Source organism: Cricetulus griseus, chromosome 2, assembly GCF_003668045.3.
Source record: "Cricetulus griseus strain 17A/GY chromosome 2, alternate assembly CriGri-PICRH-1.0, whole genome shotgun sequence".
Classification (NCBI taxonomy): domain Eukaryota; kingdom Metazoa; phylum Chordata; class Mammalia; order Rodentia; family Cricetidae; genus Cricetulus; species Cricetulus griseus.
The window spans coordinates 120,510,208-120,527,673 of record NC_048595.1 but is presented as its reverse complement, the minus strand read 5'-3'; the positions used below and the strand labels follow the sequence as shown (position 1 = coordinate 120,527,673).

The window sequence follows — 17,466 nt, the reverse complement described above, 5'->3', positions numbered from 1 at the left end:
CTCTCTGCTTCTGCCTCCCAAGTGCTGGGATTAAAGTTGTGCACCACCACCAGAATCTTTTAATGTAGGAGTATTAGCCATAACTTTTGTGGTAAATGAAAAGAAAGTTCCCTACTTTTTTGCATCTACTTTTGAGTGGATTCAGTACTAAACCCCACTTAGTTCTTTAGTTATCCAAAAGAGTCATGAATATAATTTTCCTAACAGTGCCATGGGCTATCTAAGAAAACAGCCATAACCAAACATGAGAAACCTTTGATCAAATTGTTGGTTAGGGGCATCAAGAGATCCTCCCAAAACAACATAGGCAATTGCAATTGCCCTTGGTTTTGTCTTCCATAACTGGAAGGTAGATTAAAATTTCTTGAAGATACCATACACTTCAGGCACAGAATTGCTGGAATTCAGCTGGAACTGACCTGGATGCCTCTTCCTTGAGGACTATCTTTCACAATGCACAATAGTACTGTGCAAATTGCCATGAAAGAAAATAAATCTATAATCTTACCCAGATGTGACACTACAACAATGACCAGCTCAGCAAGATTTCCACAAAAGTGCAGTAGTAACACTTATATTGTGGCAAGAACCCACATCTGTCTAATTGGATTTAAGACTCGCTCAATAGGAGGGAATTTATGCCTGCTACTATAAATCCAGCAAACTGCTTTTGGCTGTCAGGATCATGCAGCCTGGAGTAGAAATTGCTACTGCCACTTTATTAAATCAACATAATCTCTAAATGCAATTTAAACACTTCTTATCATTATACCCACAGATCTGTGTAGTTCTCATCTGTTTTGCAATATATGTTTAACTAAATATGTAAAGATGTGTTGCATTTGTTTAATTATGCAAAGATGTAATGCTGTTTTTCCTTGCCTGCCTAGAGCAACTGATTGGTCTAATAAATCGTTGAATGGCCAATATCGAGGGAAGAAAGATAGGCAGAACTCCTGAACATGGAGAGTAAGCAGGAGGAGAACTTAGGCTTGGGAATTAAAGAGGAGGAAAGAATAAGAGACACCAATGAGATTTCAGGGGCAGGACAGACAGACATGAAGCATGAAAGTAGGACATACAGAAAGAAAAAGAAAGGTAAAAATGCCAAGGCAAAATGGAGATGTTTAGAAACATGTTAAATTAAGTTAAAAGAGTAGTGGGGCAAGCCTAAGCTAAGGCCAAAAGTTCATAGTTAATAATCAGTCTCCATGTCTTTATTTGGGAGTTGGTTTTCAGCCCAAAGAAAATTCCAATGACACTCACTCTCACATCAAAGCAGTGTCTATTTGGCAACAGAGAGAGATGATTGCAGAAAGCCACAACTGGTCAAAATGCAGACAATTAACAATGGTGTGCTCTGCATCAACTGATACATCTACAATATAGGCCCTACACTTAAGTCTTATGGGACATTATGGGTAATAGGGAGAAAAAAAATAGCCAGAGAATCTAGAGTCTACTGATAGATATCTTCACTTATGAAAGGTATACAATATGGTAGCCCCCCAAAAGAACCAAACAATAGCTCTGTAGGGAGTCACCCTAGCCCCGCCCAAGAGTCCTGGGGCAGGTACCAGGTGGACTCGGGGACTCGCCCAGAAGGGCGTGGTGAAGGAAAGCCGGGGTGACGTAAGGGAGCTTCTTAAGGGGCTGCACGTGGGGACGCTGGCCCCTTTTGTTCTGGCCGCGCTGGCTGGGTTCTGTAACCTAGCTCTGGCCTGTGTTTTACCTTGGTGTCTTATGGAATAAAGAGACCTTAATCTTACACCTGGCGCCCAACGGAATCTCACGACCCTGAAGAGCCAACGGGCACCCAGATAATCCAGTGAGTTTCACCCGCGCGTGCAGGGCGTATCCCCTCCCCCGCCCTCTCCTCCCCAGCCCCGGTGCAGCGCTGACTCCCGCCGCGGGGTCCGAGGATTCCTCCTCTTCCCGAGGGCGCTGCTACGCCCCCATTCCCCATTATTGTGTATTAGGGTAGTGTAAGCCTAGTTAAGAATGACCTTCTTATTGTTTAGAGTTGGGATTGGAAGAAGGTGTTCAAGTCAGACACTTTTTCCACATGACTTTAAGACTTAGCTAGAATAGAAATAGGATGTACCATAGCAGATTATTGTATCTTCTTGTATTTCACCCTTATGATTGTTAGTTTTGGATATTTTACACTATTAAGTTTTAATCCTCTCTTAGACTAAAAGGGGAATTGTAGGGAGTCACCCTAGCCCCGCCCAAGAGTCCTGGGGCAGGTACCAGGTGGACTCGGGGACTCGCCCAGAAGGGCGTGGTGAAGGAAAGCCGGGGTGACATAAGGGAGCTTCTTAAGGGGCTGCACGTGGGGATGCTGGCCCCTTTTGTTCTGGCCGCGCTGGCTGGGTTCTGTAACCTAGCTCTGGCCTGTGTTTTACCTTGGTGTCTTATGGAATAAAGAGACCTTAATCTTACATAGCTCCAGTTGATAGACCAACATGGATGGGAGAAATCTCACAAGATTCCACCACTTGATGAAGACCTACAGGAAATTAATGACATGATGTTGAGAGAGGATGAATAAGTCTTATTGAGGAATGAGCTTCCTAATTAGTTATCAGTCCTCAAAATATATAGGCACAGGCAACCCTAATAGACTAAATAATTTGTATTTACATGTGTTTGGATATATATATATATATATATATATATATATATATATCCATGTAACAACAATAATTTAAAAGTAAAAGAGGGCTGGATAGATAGTTCATCATTTAAAAGTACTTGTTGCTCTTGCAGAGGACCTGGATTTGTTTCCCAGTTCCCATAGAGTGACTCACAGCCATCTGTAATATAGTTTCATCGATCCACTCCCCTGACTGCCTAGAACACCAGGCAAACCTGTGGTGTACATACATACAAGCAGCAAAACACTCACCCATAGAAAACAAAATAAAATAAATTTTAAAATGAAAAGAAAAAAAAGGAATGAGTAAGTGGGAAACAGGCAGTTCCAGAAGAAACTAGAGGGAGGATTCATGGGTTATTGTAGGTGTGAATATGATCAAAATATAGTATTCTCAAAGATTTATTCAAAATAGATTGATGGGTGTTGTTTCTCTTATTAGTTGATGAATAAAACACTAATTGACTGATTGGCCAGGCAGGAAGTATAGGAAGGGCCAGGAGGTGAGGAGAATTCTGTAAAACATAGACAGACGTCCTTATCATGTAGAGCCCAGGAAGAGAGGACACACAAGGTGTTCTCCAGTAAATTGAGACCATGTGAAAATACATAAATTAATAGAAATTGGTTAATAATTAAGACAGAGCTAGCCAAAAAGAACCCAAGCCACCGGCCAACAGTTTCATAATTAATATAGCATCTGTGTGTTCATTTGGAGCTGAAGCGGTGGCAGGACTTGCCCAGACAGAAAGCTTATGTTACAATAGATTCAGTTTGTGTTGTGGTTTAACCACAGACCTTCACTTCTACCTTTCAGAGCATTCTCTCTTTAGAACATTGTTTATTCACATGAGATATACAGAACACAGACACAAATACATTGTGCTGGCTTGAGTGAAATGCTATTCATGGGTTCATGTATTTGAGCATTTGTTTCCCAGGTAAAGGCTGGTTTGGAAGGCTATGGACCATTAGGGTCTGGAGCTTCCTAGAAGAAATGAGTCATTGAGAGTGATACATGAGGTTTTACACCCAGGTACCTGTCCTCAGCTTCCTCATTGAAGATGCAATGTACCCATTGGCCTCATGGTGTTGTAGCTGTGCCTGCCACACTCTGACAAAGGTATCCCCTTAAACCACAAGGAAAAAAAGTTGTTTTCTGTCAGTAGCTATGAGAAAAGTGACAAATACACACCCCTTAGGCCACTTACAAAATTAAGTTGTGGGAAGAATAGAGGAGAGAGAGCAGGATGAGTGATACCATATCAGATGGAGCCACTATAGGTCCGAGAAGAGATCTGGAACTAGGAAGATCTCCAGAGACCTATAAGGATGACACGATCTGACAGTCCGGGCAGTGGAGGAGAAGATGGCCTAGAAACCCTTCCCCTAGAATGAGATTGATGACTACTCTCTATGCTATCCTAGAGTCCTCATCCAGTGGCTGATGGAAGCAGAGACAGACATCCACAGAGATACACTGAGCTGAAATCTGGAACTTAGTTGAAGAGAGGGAGGAATGAAGAACGAAGGGGTCTATACCTGGTTGGAGAAACCCACAGAAACAGTTGGCCTGAAAAAGGGAAAGCATATCGACCCCAGATGCTCTTTGGGAGGCCAGCACGGGACTAATCCAGCCCCCTGATCATGGATGCCAATGGGGAGGCCCCTGCACTCCTGGGAGCCTCCGGAGGTGGACTGGCGTTTTGCCCTGGTGGGTGGGGGGGACTTCGAGAGCCCATCCCACTTGAAGGGATTCGCTCTGTCTCTGAACACATGGGGAGGGGCCTAGGCCCAGCACAGGAAGATTTGGTGGACTTGGTGGAGCCCCGGTTGGGGGCCCTACCCTGCCTGGGGAGTGGCGGGTGGATGGGGTGGGGGGTAGGTTGGAGGTGGGGGAGAAGGAATGGGGGTGAGGGGAGGGAGAGGGAGAGGGGAAGTACATGTGAAACAAGCCTGTTCCCTAACTTGAATTAATAATAATAATAATAATAATAATAATAATAATAATAATAATAAGAGAAAAAATAATACCATCTACAGAAAAGACGATATATTTACATTTATATTTTTTCTTTATGAATAAAGTAGATGCACACAATTAACAAATATCTGGTATTTTTAGCATTAGTTTATTTTTTATTTTGGGGGTTGTTTGAGGCAGGGTTTAACATTAATTTTAAAACATCACCATATTTATAAGAGCAACTTAAATTTCAAGAACAAAATTAAGTGCTGCTCCCAGATTTTCTTCCACTGATGCTCCATCTCCTCATAGTTAGTTGAGCTTCTTAAAAACACAAACTGGGCCTTGTCTACACAACAGAAGCACATGTATAGCTTCTGCTAGATTCAGAAATAAAAAAAAGAAACCTCCAAGCTCCATTGTGGATCCGAAAGCCCTGCCAGATGTGCCCCTATTCACTTCAGTCATCTCAACTAACTACCTCACATCCCCACCACAATCATTAGGCTTCACCAATTCTGGGCTTTCAGCCTTCCAAGTCACTTTCTGACCCCATAACTTTTCACTGTTCTCTCCATGTCTCTGGAAGGCTCTTTCAGTGCCCCAGTTGCTCTGTATTTATCAATCTATGCATGAATACAATCAGCCTACTCTGGTGTGTCTGATCATCCTGTACCAAAGGCTTGGCTGACCTATACATTTTCACTTTTCTTCTGTTTTTTTCTTTGCTAATACCAATTACAACCTCCATTGATTTCATCTGAGTCACTTCCTTGTATACATCCTTAAAACATGTAAGTTCTATGATGGAAGCCTATCATCCACCTGCTCTTGGGTGCAATGCAAAACACTCAGAAATCACTCACTCCATGGATCCTAAAGAAGGTTCTACATCTTTTAGTAATGCTACAAGCAAACTAATCTCATGGCCACTATTCCAATGTTTGTTTTTGTTTTTTTTCAAATATTCAGCATGAGTTCACAGTTTCTACAAAAAATAAACATAATAGGTATTTGATCAGAAACTATGACAACTTCTCAAGGCATAATGGTTTTATTCATGACCCATCAATGTTAACAAGGCTTTATGGTTACCTCAAAGTAATGTTCTATCAATGATTAACAGAAATATTGATAGCAAATATTAAAATAACACATACAAAAAAATAGCAGCATCTTTTGCTTTGTCCAAGAAGTCACTAGGCAAAATACATGGTGAGAAAAATGTTCTCATATTTCCCTGATGAATCTATCCACAGAACTTCTTATGAAAAATAAATTTAACAACAAATCATTGTGCAATTGTGCTTCAAAAAGTCCTGTGTCTTCTGCTTCTTCCAAAACATTTAATTCTCACACTTCAGGTAATGGAATGAAATTGAAGTTGTGAAACAAATGTGGTGGGCTTTCCAGAGTTTCACCGGATTAAAGACATTGGGAAGAATGGAAAATAAGAAACTATGTTTCATGGGTTTATCTGAAGAACATTGCTTAGTTACATATTTGAAAGTGACTGTGTATGTGTACATGTAACTATGCACATTTTATATATACATATATGTGTGCAAATTTCCTACGTGAATGTTTTGTGTCACATACACTTGTACTATGTCATAAGTTATGGAATGAAAAAAATTGAAATCCACTGCATTGGGTGAGCAAAGGAGATAGAAGCAGGTGCTAGCAATTACTTTCTAAATATGAGCATGATTCCAAATCCATGCAGTGCTCTAAGATGACGCCTATATTTCACCCGTTTCTGTTTCTGACACACTCCACTCTTCTTTTTTTGTTTTTTGGTTTTTTGAGACAGGGTTACTCTGTATAGCTTTGGAGCCTATCCTGGCACTCTCTCTGGAGACCAGGCAGGCCTCGAACTCACAGAGATCCACTCCACTCTTCTTTGTATGTCAAGTCATAAGTTTTTGAATGTCTGTTTTCATACTATAACATAAACTCTTCAAGGAAAAATTGTTATATTCTGTCAGATAGTTGGATAGAGAGATGATAGATAGATAGATAGATAGATAGATAGATAGATAGATAGATGATATATAAGATAGACAGAAGATAGACAAGATAGATAGATAGATCCATCTGAAAAGGATTCTATGATTGGATTGATTACTAATAATAGCAGAAGTATCAATGTCTGCATTTTTGCTCAGACTCTCAGAGTGCTGGTAGCTTACACTTTCTGCATCGTGATAATGACCCTTGGAGCTGAGCTTCTGCATATGAAGTTGGACTCATACATGGCGATAGATAGGAGAAATATATGCAGGGATGTCATGAAATTACCTAAAGCAAAATAAAAGCCTCCTTAGCCCACTTGTCTGGTCCTATGGACCAGGCACTGACTGATGAGTCACAGGGTAGCCACTTATTTCAATCATTCAATGGCAGAACTTATTGACTATGCCAAACAGTACAGACAAAAAACCCAGAATACATACTCCCTGTTCATTCATAAATAATTTTCCTGACCTCATATTGGTGGATTCTTCCAAGCTACTCCTGAATTACCACAGAAGGCAATATTCAAAATGATACTCTCTCAAGCATGCTCAGACTGTAATCTTAACCTACACAAATTCTAAGATGGAAGAGATGATCGGTGTAGGCTACTCACTCATACACAACAGTAAAAACGAGACATAATCACTGGAAGTGTGTCACTGCTTGAAATCTGTAACATGTGTTTTCTTCTTTAGAAGCAACAGTAGATGGCAACTGGAAAAGCCTATTGCAGCCCGAGTGGGAAAAATACATCACAGAGACTTTGAAGAAAAGGACTGATGTTAGGATAAATCTTTCCACCAAAAGCCTTACCTTGAGCCTTACCGCCATGTGGGTGGTCTCTGTGAGCTGCCTGAGTTCTGCCTGCCACGTGGATGGACAAAATAATACAGAGACTTCTATTTTGTAAAAATGCTGCTTGGCCAATGACTAGGATTCTCATCTGTTAGCTCAGTCTTAATTATCATAAATCTATATATTTTATAAGACTTATCTTAACTGACACCTTCTATTGGCGTCCTCCCTTGCTGGTGGATCACATCGAGCTACTGGAGGAAGAGTGGAAGGGAACAAAGGGGGCCACTTCCTGGTTGTCCTTCCTTAAATATGAGTCTCCCTGCTATGTCACTTCCTGCCTGGATCACCACTTCTTACTACATTTCCCAGAATCCTCTTTGACTCCTAGTCCTGCCTAACTTGCTGCCTCATTTGCCAAACAGTACTTTATTTATTATCCAGTAAGACAAACACATACACAGAAGAACTTCCTCCATCAGACTGACACCAGCCTAACTGTTGTAATGCCTTTTAGAACATGAACTTATGTTACCGGAAGATGTGGATATATGTATACTGGCAAATGTTCTGTTTTGTTTTTTGCATGTTTTTTGTGTGCTTATGGTCTTAGATAGAGTCATCCTTGGAGGATGATTTCAATGGTATAATTAGGAATCATTCACAGTCATTTTCAGGGCATAGGAACTGGACTCTAAAAAATGAACTACCAACTCTCTCTGGTTACATTTAAAATTACAGTAAATGCTGTTCACCAACCCCCAACCAGTTTTTTATTCTTGGAGAAGAATATTTATCTTGCTGCAGTCTCAACACACCATATTGCAGTGATAGAAAATGAATTATTCCTTTTGGTTGTGGGTCTTTAGATGAAGGACAACCATACTAATGACCCTAATCTGTAGATTAAAATGATTTACAGCATCAGAATTTCATTTCTTGAAAATTCTTTTTATCTTCTAATTTAAAAAATTATTTTGCATTCCAACCTCAATTCCTCCTTCCTCCTACTCTCCCTCTGGAACACCTCTCCCCCTCTCTAACCCCATTCACTCCTCAGAGGTGGCAAGGCCTTCCTTGGGGAGTTAACACTCTGGCATACCAAATAGAGGCAGGACCAAGCCCTTCCTTACTCTACTGTATCAAAAATGATCAAGGTGTCCCACCATAGAGAATGGGCTCAAAAAGTTAGTTCATGCATCTAGAATAGGTCCTGTTGCAACTGCCAGTGGCTCCCTCAAGAGGTCAAGCCATATAACTATCACCCACATTCAGAAGGCCTGTTCGGTCCCATGCAGGCTCCCCAGCTGTCAGTCCATAGTCCATGAGCTCCCAGTATTTTATATCAGCTGTCTCTGTGGTTTTCCCCATCATACCCTTGACCCTCCTTGTTCATATGATCCCTGTTCCCCTCTTCAGCTGAACTCCAAGAGCTCATTCCAGTGCTTGGCTGTGGGTCACTGAATCTGCTTCCATACAGCAAATTTGGAAATCAGTGTGGTGATTTCTCAGAAAATTGGGAATCAATTTACCCCAAGACACAGCAATATCATTCATGGATATATGCCCAAAGGATGCACAATCAAGACAAAAAATTAAAATTCTTTTAATTTTTGCAGACTTTTTATTTGAATTAGAAACAAGATTGTTTTACATGTCAATCCCAGTTCCCTCTCACTTCCCTCCACCCCCTACCCCCACCCCCCGCAACAAAAACCCTACCTGTCACATATCCTTTCTGCTCCCCAAGGAGGGTGAGGTCTTCCATGGGGGGTCATCAGAGTCTATCATATCCTTTGGGATAGGGCCTAGGCACACCCCCATGTGATTTGACTCATGGAGTATCCCTCTATGTGGAATAGGCTCCCAAAGTCCACACCTATGCTAGGGATAAGTACTGATCTACTACAGGAAGTCCCATAGATTTCTGAGGTCTTCTCACTGAAACCCACATTCCTTGGGACTAGATCAGTCCCATGCTGGTTTCCCAGCTACCAGTCTGGGGACCTGTTGATCAGGTCAGCTGTTTCTGTGCATTTCACCAGCCTGGTCTTGACCCCTTTGCTCATCACTTGTCCTTCTTTGCAACTGGATTCCAGTTCAGTTTAGTGATTAGTTGTGGGTGTCTGCTTCTACTTCCACCAGCTGCTGGATAAAGGCTATAGGATGGCAGATAAGTCAATTCTTAAATGGGGTAAGGTTTGAGAATATGAAAGAAATGTAAGTAAACTACTGCCAAGAGTTTAAAACAGTTCCTCATAGAGAGCATTTCATCTCTCCCCTTAGGTCTGGGGTTGCTCTGTGACTACAAAGGAACAAAAGAAGAAAGTGATGACTCTTGTGGACAGTCTGTGAGGCCCATCCCCTATGGGACTAGATGTCACTAATTCCTATTTCCTTCCTGGATTATTCTTGAAGAATTTGATTGCCGGGTATGAATGTTTGCAGAATCATGTAGAAAGGTGCCCACCCCATGCAGAGGGTGAAGGAATAATCAATGTATAACCTGGCTGTGACTGGAGCTAATTCTGATTCTCCAGAAGGACCGCTAGGTGAACCTTACCATAGATGTCACAGGGAAAGTAATGTGTGCCCAGACCTGGACAAAATATGGACTGAGAAAATCCTGAGATGTGATATCTGCTGTTTGGTGGTAATTTGTTCAACAGAAATATATAATAAACATATATCATGCTGGCATTGCATAACATTATATTTTCAATATCACCAAATGCAAAAGGTCTAAGTTAAGCAGTGTATGGTCTCTGTCAAATCAGGAAAGGGGTCTTTATATGTAAGTGTAAATTAAGGAAAAATCATACTGAATCATGATGGATTCTGTTCCACATATGCAGCGGAAAATGTGGGCACATACACATTATGAAAAGTGGCTTGCAACTGAAGACAGAGATGGGAGACAAGGGACAGCAGCAACAGCCACTATCAGAAACTTGGAGGACTCTCTCACCTGAGCCTGTAGAAGATATTTGCCCTGTGACATTTGATTTCAGATGCTAAACCGTAGAAATGTGAACGAATAAGTCACTAATTCTGGTAGATCAGTTTGGTTAGTAAACACGTGCATAACTGACTTGTCTCTTCAGCAGAGTGGAGAACAGAATGTATCTTTATTACTAATGTGGCTGAAATCATGCTATTAACCCTGGGGAACGATCTTGACATGTTCAACCCTACAGACTCCAAATGTGTAGTTAGATCTTCATTGTTATCAGTGCTCACTTATGTGATGATGCTAAGTCATTCTTGGTTTCCAGTCCTCCTGTTACTTCAACTCCATGTAACAGAGAATTGACCTTAGAGATGAGGGAAAGGCAGAGTCATAAAAAAAATGGATAAACCCAGTGAGATAAAGTCATTACTCACCAGTCATTTGGTAACAGATAACTGTAATTATTTCTAAAATGACATTTGGAAATTTCCTAAGGCATTAGTTATTCATTTAAAAAAACTTCCAGATAATGACACATGGGCCCACAGTAATGAATAAAGCATTGATGGTACATATTTCTGTTTTCATAAATGCCTAATATTCTAAAACCAGGACAGCAGATTGTGCTGCTTAGGCTTAGAGAAGATAATACACATCTCTGTGTGATAAATCATATCAACACTTAGTATGCCCTCCTCCTAAGTGTGGGTGTATACCTACTTCATGAAATGACTGTATAAATGTGACTTCTATGGTATTCCAACATGGATTTTGCCATATTGCTTTTTGATGTTAAGCCCCACTTGAGAAATCTCTGGTGCCCCTACACAAAGTGGATAAAAATTTATTTATCAATATTAAAACTGTATATCTTATTTCCAGATGGTATTCATTTGACCAATGGGGCATGTACTATAATGAAGTAGTAACAGTTTCATCTGAGCTCTAAAAATAAATAATAACTACATGATAATCTTCATATGTACAGCCAAGAATCATTTAATTATAGAGTCATCCTATGGTGAAATGAACCACAACCATAAAATATCTGTGAGTATTCAAGAAATAATCCTTAGAGGTCAATTACTATAACTTTTCATTCAATGAAAAGTATTAATTTCACTAATAAAAATCTATAATTTTATAAATTTACATATGCAGCCTTCATAATGAAAATCTGAAAATGCATCTATGTAGCTTTAGATATTTTGTTCTAAACCCTTCCTAGAAATAAACTAGTTCCTATATACGTTTATCTACATTCTCTATGTTTTAAGGTTTTTGACCTTAGGTTGTAGCTGATTTGTTCTTATTGCTTTCTGGTGGAAAAATTTTTATGTTAATCAGAATAATTAATTATTAATAATTAATGCACAGTATTCCAGAGCAGTGGCTTATTAGTAATGGATATTTGGGTTGTGATTAGCATATTTTGGTGTCTGATCCCTATGCACAGTCTGCTATTCAGGTTAAGAATGTAATAGGTGGAGAAGCAGCTTCTTCCCTGTGAAGCATTTTTGATTTCACACTTCTCCTTTTCAAAGTCTTTTCAGAAGCTCTGACACACACCCAATGAAATTTCACCAGGAGTGTAGTTAGGTTGAAGGACACGAAAGTAGAAAGGTTTGCTATGGGAATCAAGATGGAAATAAATCATTAATCGTTCCCTTCACATTCAGATGCAGGTCATTTGGTGCATATTCCTGCCCAGGCTATCCAACTGGGGAGTTGCCCCTGGCTTCAAAGAATTCTCTTCTGGGAAAAGACATCAGCCAAATCATATCTAAAAGCAATATTAAACATAAAAAATGGGGTTTTCAAAAATAAATTTTAAAGTGCTACAAAGCACTTTAACTTTACAAAACACTCTTTAAATTCTCTTGCACAGGAAAACACAAAGACACACAATAATCTATTGTTTCTGTTTAGTGTAAATTACTTATCTATTCAGGAGGGAGATATTTGCTTGATAAGTCCCTTTCCAGTTGATCCAGGATAAAATCAAATTCTTTTCTATTGCTCATGAGAAGCAATTACTTCTTTTCCAGATATCAAAGGTACAGAATTCTTAATCTAATGACTTGCTTCTTTGTATTCTATGTTTCAGTAGGGTAAAGGTGACATATTCAAATGCTCTGATCTAAAACTATCCATACTCTTGTGGAGATTCTTTTGTGCAAGAAATTGTGCTGACAGAACCAGGTACAAGAGCAAAGGCTGTTAATCTCAGGAAGTTTTGAAACTGTGAATGACTTTCTTGTGACTCAAAAGGGACAACTATGGGATCAGAGCAAAGGTAGATGGGAATCACAGACACCTCTGTCCAAGGCAAAGCAGAAAATAAGCTATCTTCAAAGACAAAAGGAGTTGCCTGGGGAAAAAGGGTGGCTATCTAGACAGTGTAAGAACAGAGTGAATGTGCAAAAATGACTTCAGTTGTATTTGATAAGACCTGCAACAGGAATTCAAAGGGAAAGGAGTAGGAAGAAGAGGTGAAAGAAGGAGAAAGGGGGAGGAGAAAGAAGAGAGGGGAGATAAGAACAAAATGTAGAGAAAAACAAAGGATTTAGAAAACTGTTCTGAGTTTGTTTCCTGAATGACACAAGACTAGAGACTATTTCAAGGCAAGTGGGCAGGCAACTCACATTATTTGTTCATTCATGTGTTTCTTTCAGTTGGTCCTCTGTCAGCATGGAGTGTGACAATATCTATGATGAACCATTACACAAACTTGGAAAAGAAGCACCTAAGAGTTTGTTTAAGAGTGTCTAGAAAGGAAAGGGGAAAGAATGAAATAGGACTATTCAAGACACTAGTCAAAAATAATATTTGGCAAAATAATACTTGAACAGAGTGGTAAGTGAAAGTGAAGCTTGTTTCCAACTCCAGATGGAAAATTTAATGCAAGACGTGGTCATGAAAACAACATTAAAAGAAAAAACAAAACAGTGGAATAGTCCTAGATGGCTAAAAGAATGTTTCCTGAAATTACTAATGAGAAACAGTATTCTATAAATGAAGATGGAAAAATGGGAATCCACAAGAAAGTGGAGTGATGGGGGATGTTCTTCTGTAAATATGTTTCTGTTATTGGTTGATGAATAAAGTACTAATTGGCAAATAGAGGCAGGAAGATAGGCAAGAGTAGGAGACAAGGAGAATTCTGGGAAAGGTATGTGTCTCACAAAGAGACACCATGTAGCAGAGGAATGAGTAACGGGTCCATATTCTTCTCCAGTAAGATAAGACCATGTGGAAATACAATGATTAATAAAAATGGGTTAATAATTAAGAGGGCACTAGCTAGTAAGAAGCCCAAAGGCATCAGTGAACGTTTTATAATTAATATGTCTCTGTGTGCTTATTTGGGGCTGAAAGTGGAAGTGGGACCTGGTGGGACAAAAAAATACAGCAACAGTGAAGGATGCTGCACCTTTACCCTCATCATTCACAACAACTGACCAAAACTGGATCAAACATCTAAAAAAGCACCATGGAGCAAAAGTTTCTCATCCGCAGCAATGATTTGTTGGTTAACATATCAAAGCCCCACACTACAGATACACAAAATAAAGAAATGGACATATTGATGTTTCAAAGCTTTTGTACATCAAAGGAACATATCCAGAGAATGAGGATATACAGTCAAGAGAATGGGAGAAAACATTTGAAAATTATGTACTTGATAATGAGTTAATATTCAGAAAATCTATAGTATTTCCAAATGCAACAATTACCCAGATTAACAATTTGGCAAAGGACTTGAATAGACACAAATGCCAATATTCACATGGACAGCATTGTAGCATCATAATTAGCAGGAAAACACAAGTTAAAGCCACAAGGAGATGCCACATCATGATCACTAGGATGGTTTCTACTTTAAAATGTCTCAGAGAATAAGAACTGGTGAGCAGATCGACTTGCTAGAAGCCTTATATGTCCGGGCAGGAATGTAAGTGGTATAGCCAATGAGGGAAGCAGGATTCAACAGTTTCCTAAGATAACAAACAGTTAGTACATGACCTGGACATTCCTCCCCTGCATATATGTCTGAAGGAACCCAAAGCACAGCCATGTGTTTCTCATCTTAATCTCAAATGTAGGAAGACAGAATGAATGATATAGTATAAACCCTGTTTTAGGAAAAAATAAATACATACATTTATCTCCTTTTAAAGAGTTCCATCAGAACTCATTTTCACAGGGATGTATACTATCATATTTATCACATTTTAATAACCGGCGGGGAAGAGAAAGCACTAACAAAGATGCAACTACAACATTACATTTTTCTTAAAACAAACTGGACTGGAGAGATGTCCCAGCAGATAAGAGAATGTCTTTTTTTTTTTTTTTTTTTTTGGTTTTTCGAGACAGGGTTTCTCTGTGTAGCTTTGGAGCCTATCCCAGCACTCGCTCTGGAGACCAGGCTGGCCTCGAACACACAGAGATCTGCCTGCCTCGGCCTCCCGAGTGCTGGGATTAAAGGTGTGTGCCACCAACGCCCGGCTAAGAGAATGTCTTATAGAGGACTAGTTCCTAGCACCCACACAGGTTGGTGTACAACTACGCATAAGTCCAGCTCCAGTGAACTTAAAACCCCATTTTTACCTCTAGAATGTAGTGCTCAAGTACACTTACCTACACACAGGCATGCACACACACACACACACACATGCATTCACATGTGCACATGTACACAGAATTTAAAATAAATATTTTTTAAAGAAAAATACAACAAAATAACGGGGTGGGTAAGTAACACTGTAAGATGACATTTCTTTTCATATTGTATCTTTTTTTCAAGATCAGAAAGGACATAAATGTCCAATAATTCTATACTCACAGACAAAAAAACAGAATAAGCAATTTATCACTTTCGTACTATCAGCAAACTAGAAAGTTGCATTTCATTCTCTAGTGTGGGATACCGGGACTTATGAAACTGTTACTATCAAAGATCTGGCTCTTTTTCGTGGCACCTCCTAGGCGGTAGGCTGTGTGAAAATGAAGCTGAGTATCTCCTTTCCGGCCACCGGCTGCCAGAAACTCATGGAAGTGGATGATGAACGTAAGCTTCGTACATTCTATGAGAAGTACATGGCAACAGAATTAGCTGCTGATGCTCTGGGTGAAGAGTGGAAGGGTTATGTGGTCTGAATCAGTGGTGGGAATGACAAACAAAGTTTTCCCATGAAGTAAGGCATTTTGGCCCATGGCAGAGTGTGCCTGCTGTTGAGTAAGGGGCATTCTTGCTATAGACCAAGGAGAACTGGAGAGAGGAAGCGCAAGTCTGTTCAAGGATGCATCGTGGATGCCAATCTGAGTGTTCTCAACTTGGTTATTGTAAAAAAAAAAAAAGGAGAGAAGGATATTCCTGGACTGACAGATACTACTGTTCCTCGTCGGTTGGGTCCTAAAAGAGCTAGCAGAATTCGAAAGCTTTTTAATCTCTCTAAAGAAGATGATGTCCGCCAATATGTTGTGAGAAAGCCTTTAAACAAAGAGTGTAAAAAGCCCAGGACCAAAGCACCCAAGATTCAGGGTCTTGTTACGCCATGTGTTCTGCAACACAAATGGCGTAGTATTGCTCAGAAAAAACAACGAACAAAGAACAACAAGGAGGACGCTGCAGAATATGCTAAACTTTTGGCCAAGAGAATGAAGGAAGCAAAAGAAAAGCGCCAGGAACAGATCGCCCAGAGACGTAGGCTGTCTTCGCTGAGAGCTTCTACTTTTAAGTCTGAGTCAAGTCAAAAATAAGTCTTTAAGGATAACAAATAAATAATCACACATTGAAAAAAAGAAGATCTGACTGCCCTTACTAGGGAATGATTAACACACACTATGTGTGCCTTATTCTGATAACTTTTCTAGAATTTACTGCCCTCTTTTGCTCTTCAGGGGAGAAAGTATCTAGCTTTATACTTAAGACCACTTAAAGGAAATTGGTGGCTCAACTTTTATCCACCTTTTATAATGAATATTTCATGAAAATTCATGCATATGCAAAAGGTTGTTGAAACAGCCTGTCACCAAAATAACTATCACTAATTTAGTGTATTGTTAAGGGTTCAAAATCAAGTCAGTCTGGGCTTCAAACTACTGCTACAAAGGTCAGTTGGATCATGAAAGACTATGACATAGAAAATGGTCCTGATTAATGAAGGTTTGCACTTCATTTCAACAAACTGTGTTGTTAAGCAATTTTAAGGTTACAGAAGTATAACTACAAAGTTTCTTGCTCTTCTTTTTTAATTTTGTTGTTATTTTTTCTCACACATTATATATCCTGACCTCAGATTCTCCTACCTCCCCTCTTCACAGTCTCTCCCCACCCCACATCTTCTTTCCCCTAGAACCATGCCCATTCCCTCTCAGAAAAAAGCAGGGCTACTAGAGACATGAACCAAGCACTAAATAATAAGACGAAATAAGACCAAGCACATACTGTCACATCAAGGCTAGAAGCAGGAAAAAGATTCATAGGCAGCCCCAGCTCTCACTGTGAGGAATCCCATAAGAACGCCAAGCTACTCAGTCATAATATAGATGCAGAGGACCTAGGTCAGGCCCTTACAGGCTTGCTGATTTCTGCAAACCCCAATAAGTCCTAGTGGTTGGTGGGCCATGGTCTCCTGATGTCCCTGACCTCTCTGGTTCCTCTGATCCTTCTTCCCCTTTCTCTGAAGGAGTCCCAGAGTTCTACCTAATTTTTGGCTGTGGAACTCTTTATCTGCTCCCATCAGTTGTTGGATGAAGTCTCTCTAGTCCCTTTGATGGCAATTCTTCTTTGCTACAATCCAGAACACTCTGCAGGCTGGACAAACTGTAGGTTGAAGATTTTGTGGCTGGGTTGGAGTCCCAATCCCTCCACTTGGGGCCTTGTCAGATAATGGCAGATCTATTAGGATTACACTTGACTTCTCAGTGGGACTCCAAAACCCAGAAAGACCTGGATAGATGTCTTGCAGACTCTAAGAGACCACAGAGCCAGCCTAAACTACTATACTCACAAAAACTTTCAATCACCATAAAATGAGAAAACAAGGTATTTCATGAAAAAGTCAAATT

At 40.0% G+C, this 17,466-nt stretch overlaps 1 pseudogene; it reads left to right on the top strand.

Moving 5' to 3' along the window:
- Window positions 1-15,399: 15,399 nt before the first annotated feature.
- Window positions 15,400-16,155, top strand: LOC100758423 (annotated as a pseudogene).
- The last annotated feature ends 1,311 nt before the right edge of the window (window positions 16,156-17,466 follow it).